Raw genomic sequence first — 10,956 nt, forward strand, 5'->3', positions numbered from 1 at the left:
TGCTGGTGTTTGGAAAGTCGCACCGCAGAAGCAGCGCTTCCGCTTGGTTCTCTGTTTTCACATTTGATTCGGCTGTTACTGAAAATAAACTAACTTCCGATTTTAAGGGCTGATGAAAGCAAGTGCTGAAATTTATCAAGGTTTTTTTTTTAGATATTTAATCTTGAAATAATTAACAGGGACATTCAATTCAATAAAATCTGATTTTTGGAGTGAAATTACACAGAATATCTGAAGGTCAGAAAAACAATAGTAAAATATGGAACTGAGAGGCAACAGTAAAAAAAAAAAAAAAGACTTAGAGAACACAATGTTTCAGAAATCTACTACGATTGTTTCCAATCATAGTGGTAGTAAATTACAACTACCACTGAAACAAAACTATTCACTCTTCTCCAGTAGTTTCACATTTTGTCATGTATCAAACTGAAACTGCAGTGTAATTTATTTAGATTTCCTGTTGCACACTAAAACAACGTTCTAGTTCATAATTATAGCTCGAAGGAAAATGATACACGGTTTTCTAGATTTTTCAACAAAAACATCTAAGAAGATTAATATGTAATTATATTCAGCTCTTTTTATTTACTCCTAAACTAAATTACGTTGACTTAATTAGTCACATGAATTAGCTTTCATCAGTGGTGCTGGTTTTCATCATGGCCAGGCCAGGACATGGATCCAATTGAGAATCTGTAGCAAGACTTGGGATTGATGCGCTCCATCCAGTGTTAGCTTCAACTATTCTGGAAAGACTACAGGGCAAATGTGTTAATTACAAGAAAAAACTGGTGGAGATAATCTACCAAACGTATTTCAGCTGTAATTGTTGTGAAAGGTGGTAATAGAAAGCTGAACACAAACATTTCAAGGCCATGCCATTTTCTTTCCACTTCCCTTCTACATCGTTTTGGTCTGTCACATAAAATACCAATCAAATACACTGAAGTTTGTAGTTGTTACAAAACATGGGAAAAAGTTAAAGCATTTCATGCTGGATGTCAACTATTGGGCCAAACAGTGACTCACAGTGACACGGTCTTACCCTTTCAGTATTTGGAGTTAATTGTAATTTCTTGGCTTGTGTTTATTCTGCCGCTTTTTGAGAAACTTGTATCCTGGTTCTCAAAAGAGTAGGATTGAGAGAGCTCTGAGGTTTCCTCGTACCAAAACTTTCAGCGATAGAATGCATCTATTAGTTTAGAACCACGCATACACAAGCCAATCCAAGATTTATTTTTATATATATATATATATATAAAATAGGATTAGAGAATCTAATTAAAGCAAGGAACAAATGAAAAATAAAACAGATACCTTAAAAACAAAACATCTTTGTGGTCATTGTTTGTTATGTTGGAAAACAGATCATCTCCTAATTGTGTCTGTTTTTCAGAAGACGCTTCTCCTCAGTGATGTTTCTAGCCCTCTCTTCATTCCTGAGTAGAATAGCGAGTGAGCTCTTTTGGATGAAAATCAGACCTACACATGGATTGTATCAGGATGCTTTGCTGCTGGCATGACAGAAAACTCATGGTATCCCTCACCTTTTGGGGGAAATGATGTTCCAGTTGTCTCAGATAATTAGAATGAGGATTCATCTCAGAAAACAACATGGCAGGCAGTAATCTTCTGCTGTCCATTCCTGTGTTTCATGTTTCAGTCTGTCCTCCTTGCTTTATTTGGACACATGCAGCCTTTTTTCCTCAAGATTGTTTTCTTGTGTTTTTTCCACAGGCAAAACTGTCACCAGTGATTGCAAATATTTTCAAGCTAATGGATAACTATATACATTTATTGAGATCCATCAAATCCAGAAGCTGTACTGAAACGTGTTTCTTCTCTGGTCTTAAGCTGAAAAACAAAAAGGAACAACATTTTAACATTCAGTATAGTCATCAACGTCCTGCCAACAGAGAAGAAAATCACCATGCCTTCCAGTCTCTAGATTTTACTTCGTCTCCACCGATCTCATTTCATCAGGAGTGCAAATAGTGATGTCAGTAACAAGCCCTAAAGATACAGTCAACTATCTGCTGTACAAACTCTCAGAATACAGCATGCAACTGTGCAGCAACACTGGGCCACGGCAGTGGATCACTGGAAGGTTGATAAATTAGAGTCTTTAACGTCACGTTTGGTGCTGGGCAGAATCAGAAACTAGTAGATTTACAAGTTTATCTTTATAAAATACAAAATGGTTCAATCTCAAAACACAATGTGTCAAAAAAAAATGGAGGATTTTTCCTTTTTTAAGGAGGCTAGGAACTTGAACTCCCCTCCAGCTTCTATTAGAGGTGAACTGACTAGGCTGTTTTCATTAGTCAGCACTATGCCGTGGCAATCCTACGCAAGCAGATTTTATAACATTAGGAGAGATTGCCCTGAATGACTTGCATCAATGGCACTTTCTTGTCTCTGTGGCATTCTGAAAAGAAAACATAAGGTTTTTCTTACTCAAAACATTTTAGAGGAACCTTTATACCTATCTACTTATATCTAGATAAGATAAGATAAAAAGTAGCAATAATGTGAGTGGTCTGTGGCTTATTATGCAACAAGACTAGATGTCATTCAACAGGGGTACAGCTGAATTATTTTTTAGCTGTAGGATTGTCAAATAAAAATGTAGGGAGCTGAAAAGGGCCCCACAAAACACTTCAGTTTTTCCATAACCCAATCAAATCTCCACCAAGTTCTAACCAAAGACCAAGAGACAGAAAAATTATACAAAAGAAATCTCTGTCTCATCTCAGATAAAGTGCAAGATTAAGATCCTGGGTTCAGTGAGTTTTTGTCTCAGACATATTACAAATTATGAACCACAAGGAATAAGTGCATGCTTCTAAAGTAAATATCAAGGGGCAAATTATACATGTCTCAGTCTTTAGTTGAGCTTATTCATACATCCGACATTACACTTTTTCTGCTTCTAAGAAAAAGGGATAAAGGCTGTTGCTAAATTCAGCAAAAGCAATCATTTGAAAAAAATAATTAGAATGAACCAGGACACTTACTTTGAACAAAAATTAACTCCAGTACACTGTAAACATCTATTATATTAAATAAACAATGTTTTTTTAAAAGGTTTCTTATTTAAATTTGATGCACAGTTGCAGGTCATTAGTGGAACTATGCATCGGTATTTCTTTTTATTTAGATTTGATGAACTGTGAACATTTGTAATTAAAATAGGTTTCAAATAACTAACTACCTCACATGTAGTAACAAATAATTGTCATGTCATTGTCTTCATGTTGTGCGTCTTGGCGCGAACAGGGGGGAACAGTTATGACAATTCTAAGGGCCCTTGACCGACAGGGGGCACCCCACAAAAAATAAAATAAATTTAACGGAAATATTAAAAACAATCAGGGCCCTGTCAATTACTGTTATTGTATTTTTAAAAATTGTTTTTGTAGTAAAAATTGAATGTTACCTCTTCCAGACCAAAAAGCATACATCCATATTGGCACTGAACTCCCCCCGTATCCGCGTTAAATGGTTCGTTCCTTCTTAGAGCGCTTGACCGTAAGCTGTTTTCAGCAGCAGTCAGTACAAGAACTGTGGCAGCTACTATGCTGCCTAGAAAAATAATAAAGTCAAGTTAAAAAAAAAGAGAGAAAAAGACAAGAGTGTCTATTTGTAATCCAGTTTTTCTCCAAGAGAGGTGAGTAGACTGACTGTGTGAGATTATCAACCATTTAGCATAGTTAGCTTAGCTACAGACTACTCCATAACATTTAATGAATTAAGGAAAAGAAATAGCAAGATATCTATATATTTAACATGTCCCTGTACCTCTTACCACACTTAACAACAGGTGAGTCAGTCAGCAGCAGCAGCTCTAACCACTATACCAGCATAAGCCCTCTTCCTCCCACATCCCTGTGAAAAAGGTGAGCAACACTGTGTCCAATTAAAACCTAGTTAGCATCATTCCAGGGAATCCATAGGGATTTCTCTGTGTCTTTGCTCTTTTTACAATTACACAACAAAAACAATATATTTGTTGTTGACAGAAAGTCAAACAATCTTTATAAAGTGAAATTAAAGCTGCAGTATGTAACTTTTATAAAAGATATATTGTTTTACATATTTGTTGAAACTGCCATTGTGTTGTGACTGTACGGCATGAGAAATGATTAGTGAAGAAATTATTTCCTCTGCCTTCTCCCAGTGCTTTCTAGAAACAACCAATCAGAGGCAGGAGGTGGGTTTTAGTGCTGTCAATCAATCACAATCTCATGTGGCTGCTCATCCTCCCTCCCCCTCGCTTTGTGCTATGCTACAACTAGCATAGCCTGTTGTGAATTCTCAGTTTAGTTAGCATAGCTACCAATGACGGCAGATAAACAGTTTTTCTGTAATGATAAGTTGTTTCTCCACCATTAGCACATTTAGCAGTGAGTGAATGAAGTTGATTAACAACACTAAGACCCTCCTCCTGGTTCTGATTGGTTGTTTTTGGTCAGAACAGCGCATTACTTTAGCCAGCAATAGTAGTTCAGGAAGGAGATGGAGGAGATTGATTTTTTTTTTTTTTACAGATTATCTGTCTCATAGCAAACTGTCACAACATGGTGACAGCTTTAACAAATATGGAGAAAACATTTATTTTAATTAAAGTTATGTACTGCAGCTTGAATAAAATGCAACTACATACCATTTTTTGAGAAGTCTGGATGGTTTTATGTATATTTTGCACATTGTCTGTGACTGTTGCAAGTGGGAAGAGACCTTTCAATGAGATAAAACTAATAATAATACAAAATTTTAGCAACCTATTTGCTGTATTGTATGTGGACTGTTGCATATAAAATTCACTAGCAGTAAATATTGTGGTAGTGTCAGGATTGGACCAAAGAAACAAGGCAGTTGCAAGCCTTTAAAATTGTGATGCTTTTTATGGGTCAGATAGACTCAAGAACCTGTAACAGTAGTTGCACAGCGGGAGCCCAATTAAATTTTTTGTCATGGGGCCCAAGATTCCTGGCTGCGCCCCTGCTTGATGTTTTTGTGAATTATCTGTCATGTGAGGTCAATGGGGTAGACATGTCACAATAGACATTTTTAACATCTTCCCAATGGGCCTGGAAAGTAACTTTTTTTTCTCTGAAGAATCAGAGGAGTAAAAACAGAAACTAAATCTTTCAGCGCAGGCAATTTAGGCAAAGACATTCCTGCAAGATTCATAGTTAATCCCAAAGAGTGAACGCCCCCTTGAAAAACAAGAAAGAAGCAAATTGTAGTTATGTAAAATTCAGCAGCTCGACTGAAGGAAGCAAAGGTCAAGAGAAAGTGCACCTTTCCTTGCACACTTTGCATAAGATTTGAGGACTGAGCAACAAACCGCAGAGCTTCAGAAGGAGCTCGACTGGGCGACTGGCTCATGCATGTGTCTGAGCACCTGCATGCATGCGTCTCTGACCGTGTTTGCATAACGTTTGCATGCATCCGTGGATGCGTGTGTGTGTCTACACACACCCTTGCTCCAAGGCTCTGGTCAGACGGTGCATAGCTGTGGCGGGACGCAGCCCAAGCGCTTCTAGACGGCACTGAGTCAACAGCGTCTGCTCTCACTTAGGGAAGACATGATAGGTCTTGTCTCATTTGGTCTCTGACTTGTGTGGTGGGACTCCCGGAGCTGGTGTGTGGGGTGTGTAATTTTAAGTAAAATTAGCAATATAACTAGTAGAAGAACAACATGCGTCATTGTCTCAGCTTACTAACGTCACAATTTAAGTCGATAGCTCTTTGGGTCATGGAAAGTGTTTTTTTTTCCCTTTTAATGACAGATGAAAATAGATTCAAGCATCTGCTTTAAAAAGGAATTACTATGCGATGTGGAAATTTAAAGTGTAAATGTATTTTATAATCATGTTTGCTTTACCAGCCCCCTTGAAGTTTTAATTATTAACAGAAGCCACTCCGGGTAGCAACACTTAAATGGCTCATTCTTTTCAAGAATTGAAGTTGCGTCTTAAATTTGGGCCTTTTCAAAAGTATTTAAGCCAGTTAAAGGCATTTCACATTTTGCCACATACCTACCTCAAAATTAGTTACTTTGTTAAAATTTTAGACCAACACAAAGAAGTGCATGACTGTGCTGTGGAAAGAAATTGTGTATTTTATGCCTAGGCGCTGAGTAATCCAGCACCTAGGCATGCTCTTTACAAATTAAAAGCTGCAAAGTGAGGCATGTATTTGTATGTAGCCCCATTACTGCACGCAAATACATATAATACTATAGTTTACTTAGGAACTCCTAAATAAACCAATGCACACCGGCATGAACACACCAGATGGATAACGAAGGATGATGATGGTCGCATCCTGAGATCTGATGAGGTCAAACAGCAGAAATCAGTGAAACGTTGAGGAGTGGCTTGGGCCATCAGTGGAGCTGAAAACACAGCTCAGGAAGCTAAAAATGTTTGAGGCTCTTGTCTGACAGATTTTACTAATTTGGCCAATATCCAGCATCGAGGGGAAGACTTATGGAATGACCCATTCAACCCGACCGAGCTCAAGAGCGTCGGTAAAGAGCGATGGTAGAAAACTCTCCATTGCTGCCATAGGTGCTTTAACCCTTTCATGCATGGATTATGATCCTTTGTGTCAGGATTTTTTTCCCAATTTTTCTTTTATTTTCTTAAGGCATAAAAAAAAGGTAGGAAAAAGAAAATTGTAAAAAAAACATGTTTAGGTGATCTATTGTAATTTTATCCAAATACCAAGTTATTTGAAAAACACATCAGTAGTATTGTTCTTCAGGGGTTATCTGAGGTCACAATATTTTTTTTACCTGCTAGAGTCGTCTACAGTAGAAAAAGGGTCGGCCACATTGGATTTAACAAAAATAATTTCTTGCATTTGCAGCTGATGGCCAGTAGTTGACAGTGTATTTTATGATGCATTAGTGTCCACTTCAGTGGTCTGTGTGTATTTGTAACATAAAAATCCACAAAGAGGAACAAGGAAATGGCTTTTAGACAGCTGTCCACTGTAGTGACCACTATGCATGAAAGGGTTAACAAAGCATTGAGGAAAAGCTGTAATTACATTACATAGAAATTTGAGGAACAAGGGAGTTTAATTTCTTTTGAAAAAATAAAAGCTACGAAGTAGCAAAATGTGGAAATAGAGAACACCTTCCCAGTGCTTACTGAGGTTTGAATCGTAGTATTGTGTGAGTGGAGTGGTAGGCAACATAATTGCTTTGACGGCATGGTACTCCCGTTGAAAACAACAAATTAGTCATCCCAAACCGTTGCAAAGCAAGGTTGAGAAAGAAATTAAAGTTATGTAACATTGTTTAAAAAAGCCAACCATATTATGGGTTTGGTGGTAGCCCTCTGGAAAAGGCACAATGTCTCATAAAACACAACTAAAAAGAGAAAGTCATTTTCAGATTTCAACTCACCAAGGCTCTTAAAACACCACCTACCTCCATTTTAAAGACCTCATACGTGATTAACACCAGATGACAGAGATTTCTATTATATTATTGAGCTGTTACCACTCCTAGGCTGCATACGGATATAAATGTCCCGGAAATGTCCTGTTTTGCAGGTCACTGGAGAGAACGGAGTGTCTTTTTCCACATTGTAGTGGTGAAATCACAACTTTCACTTGGTTTTCACGTAATGGAAACAAAGTAGTGCATATTGTGAACTGGATGATAAAAGGATAAACGGTTTCAAATATTATTTTGCAAATAAGAATTTTTTTTATTCTGCTTCTTTTATTTGGATACCCCTAAACAAAACTCAGTTGCTTCCAGAAGTTATATAATGAATAGAGTCCTCCTGCATGTAATTTTATGTCACTATATTTAAATCTGTTCGGTGAAGGCTTGTTACAGAACATCAGTGAACAAACGACGTCAAGAAAACCAAGGAACGCCACACTGGTGTATTTTTATATATATTTACAAATATGTCCTGGTTTATGTCGGCCTGTTTTGTCAAATCCAAATGAAAAACATAAAGGTTTGAGGTTGGTTTGTGACTCATGTAATATTATGTAATCCCAGACCGAGAGGACACAAAGATGATAATCAAAAGCAAGTTTTACCAACGTTTCCAGGTGGAGTCCTCTGTAAAAGTTTAGGGTTTCTGAGTTTAGGAGAGTCACAAGGGGATCGGTTTGAATCAAAATGTTTTCTTCAAAAGATAGATTTTACCTTCTAAGACGACCCGAGGAGCTGCCGAAGGTTAAACTTTTGGAAGGCGACAAGGAAGAAGTAATGTGTTCTGGTCTGGCTGGGAAAAAAACAGAGAGACAGAATCAAGCTGTTTCTAGTGAAGGTGAAACAGTTCAATGCTTGTGAATGTTTATCAAGGCATCCAACAGCCTTGACCTGTCCAAGCTGAACAATCTGTGCCTGCATGGCGCTTATTTGTAGTTTTAGCAATTGGAAAAAAAAACCCATGAATTTCTCTCTCTGGGCTTTCGAAGATTTTGACAACTAAATTACTCCACCAAAAAGTAATAATAAATGTGATTTAATGAGAAACATTTAAGGGAAAATTTGCTTCCCAACTTACAGCTTTTTTTTTGACCATTTAAAGGTAAAAGAAGAATATGAGCTGCTTTATGTACAATATAAGCGTGATTATCCCTTCGAATCATTGAATCCAGCTCCTAGGCATGCAGACTGCTATAATCGTGACAGAACGGGTCGCACTCAGGAGCTGACCTCCATCCAGCAAGCATCTGGACTGGATGCAACCTGTCCAATAAGACCAGTCGAGGAATTTCCTCATTTCTGAATATTGACCAGGCGTACCACTAATAGTCAACTCGTGGTAATATAATAAAATGGAAGCGACTGGAAACAACAGCAACTCAGCCACAAAATTGCAGGCCACAGGAAGTTACAGGAGGGTCAGTGGATGCCAGGCTCAAACTTTCCAACTAGCTCCAAGCAGCTGCATCCAAGCCTCACATCACAAAGTTCACTGCGAAGCACCAGCGGTTTGACAGCTGCCAGAAGAACAGCATTCGTCCGTATAAAGTTTGACTCAGACGAGGTTATATCGTGGGGCTCTTTATCAGGAGCTGTGCTTGACCTCTTAGGGCTAGTAAAAGGAAACGCTTTACCTCTCCAATTGCTTCATCCAAATCCAAACAGTCACGCTGATGCAGAACGTTCGTATTCACACACGCACACCTCCGGCTTCGGTATGCGTCTCACCGGGTTCCCCACGCTGTCCATGCATTCTCCACTTTGCTTTAATCAAACAGCAGTGGAGAGAGAGACCAGCCTCCTATGTGGACAACAGCTTTGCAATTTCCATCCTGAAGTTGTAAATCATTTGACAACCTTTGTAGGGATTCGGCGAAGAATTGTACAAATGTGATTCCTCGCAGCGTCTAATAAACGCTCCTCAAAGCTTTTCACGCTGGCTTTGGATACATAAGATTGGACAGTAGAAGCAGACATGTTAAAGAGAAAAATCAACATTGCTGTTCGAGAGCATTTTTAAATAAAAGAGGCTCCCAAGCTTCTGACAAATCACACAACACATGACATAGTTCGACCAAGGCATGGCAAAAAAAAAATAAATCTCATAAATAAACTTCTAGTAGTACTTCCTAGGAGAGTTGAAGCTGTCACCTGCAAAGAGTGCTCCAATAACATTAAACCATGGTAAAGAATGGTCACTCAATTTCATTTATACAGACAAGGGAATGTTTTTCAGTGCATTTAGTAGTGCGACAATAATTTAGGGGAAATCATTCTCACGATGTTCACCGCAAATGTGATAGGAATCAACAGAAGTCGAGTTAACAAAGATTTTTGAATAGTTGTTACATTTTTAATGAAGGAAACAACGGAATATGCCAGCAGGCCGTCGCTTGTGAAACCTGTCATTTAAACATAATTTCCTGTTTCCCTCAAAATGCGGCTCATTTCACTCCACCAGCCTGGCCCCTCCTGTCCTATATGTCTTTCCCGGAAGTCTGTCGTGTTTTTGCTCTCTGATTTACTGGGTGAAAAGTGCAGGTTTCTAATGTTTGAGTACATACTGCAACAAATGGCCCTGCAATAAGATGCTGAGTAATACACCCTGCGTGAAAATACTTTGATTTACTGGTAGTTGCTCATTTTCCCATGCTTTCTCATAATTGAAGCCAACTTTCCGGAGAAAAATGAAAATATCATTTCATGCTGTTTTGCATATTTTGAGCTGCGATTTACGCAAAAACATACCATGTTGCGGATTTTAAGACGGAATATGTGATGAAATGTCTTTTAGCTATGTTAAACTTAATGCACATCAACTATGACACAGCATTAAATGACTACATCTATATATATATATATAATTACAACAAGCTGTAAAAAAAAAAACGTGTTGCTGGTAATCGCAACATCATTTTACCACATTGTACTCATCCCATTTGTTTTCCACCCTGAAAAAGGCAGTGTTTTTACAACCCTTAGGGAGTGGATGATTCCCTAATAAATGCCGCAACCGCAATCCAAGCCTCCCCCTCAGTTTCCCTCTGTGATATTTTTAGAGGGGATCTGTCCTCAATCATCAAGGGCAAAGCAGAGGAATTGTTTTTGTTGCTGCTCGTCTTACCACTTCTCTGCGGTGATTTGTGCTGAGCTGGTGCCTCTGTACGTCACAAGGGCCATGCGTGAGTGGGAGCCAGGCTCCGGGATCTATTAAAGTGGGAGTCGGGAGTCCAGGATGCTGGGTAACCAGTGATGAGGGGCTGTCCCGTGAAGCTCTGTTTGGTGCTATTTTTGGGTGGTAACATGTCGGTTTTACATTAGGAGAGAAGCTGCAATATCCTGTTGAACAGCGTGAAAAAAAAAAGCTGAGTTCATGCTGGGGCAGGCGATGGATGGATGGATGGATGGATGGATGGATGGATGGATGGATGGATGGATGGATGGATGGATGGATGGATGGATGGATGGATGGATGGATGGAT

Source organism: Poecilia reticulata, linkage group LG1 (genome assembly GCF_000633615.1).
Source record: "Poecilia reticulata strain Guanapo linkage group LG1, Guppy_female_1.0+MT, whole genome shotgun sequence".
NCBI lineage: Eukaryota > Metazoa > Chordata > Actinopteri > Cyprinodontiformes > Poeciliidae > Poecilia > Poecilia reticulata.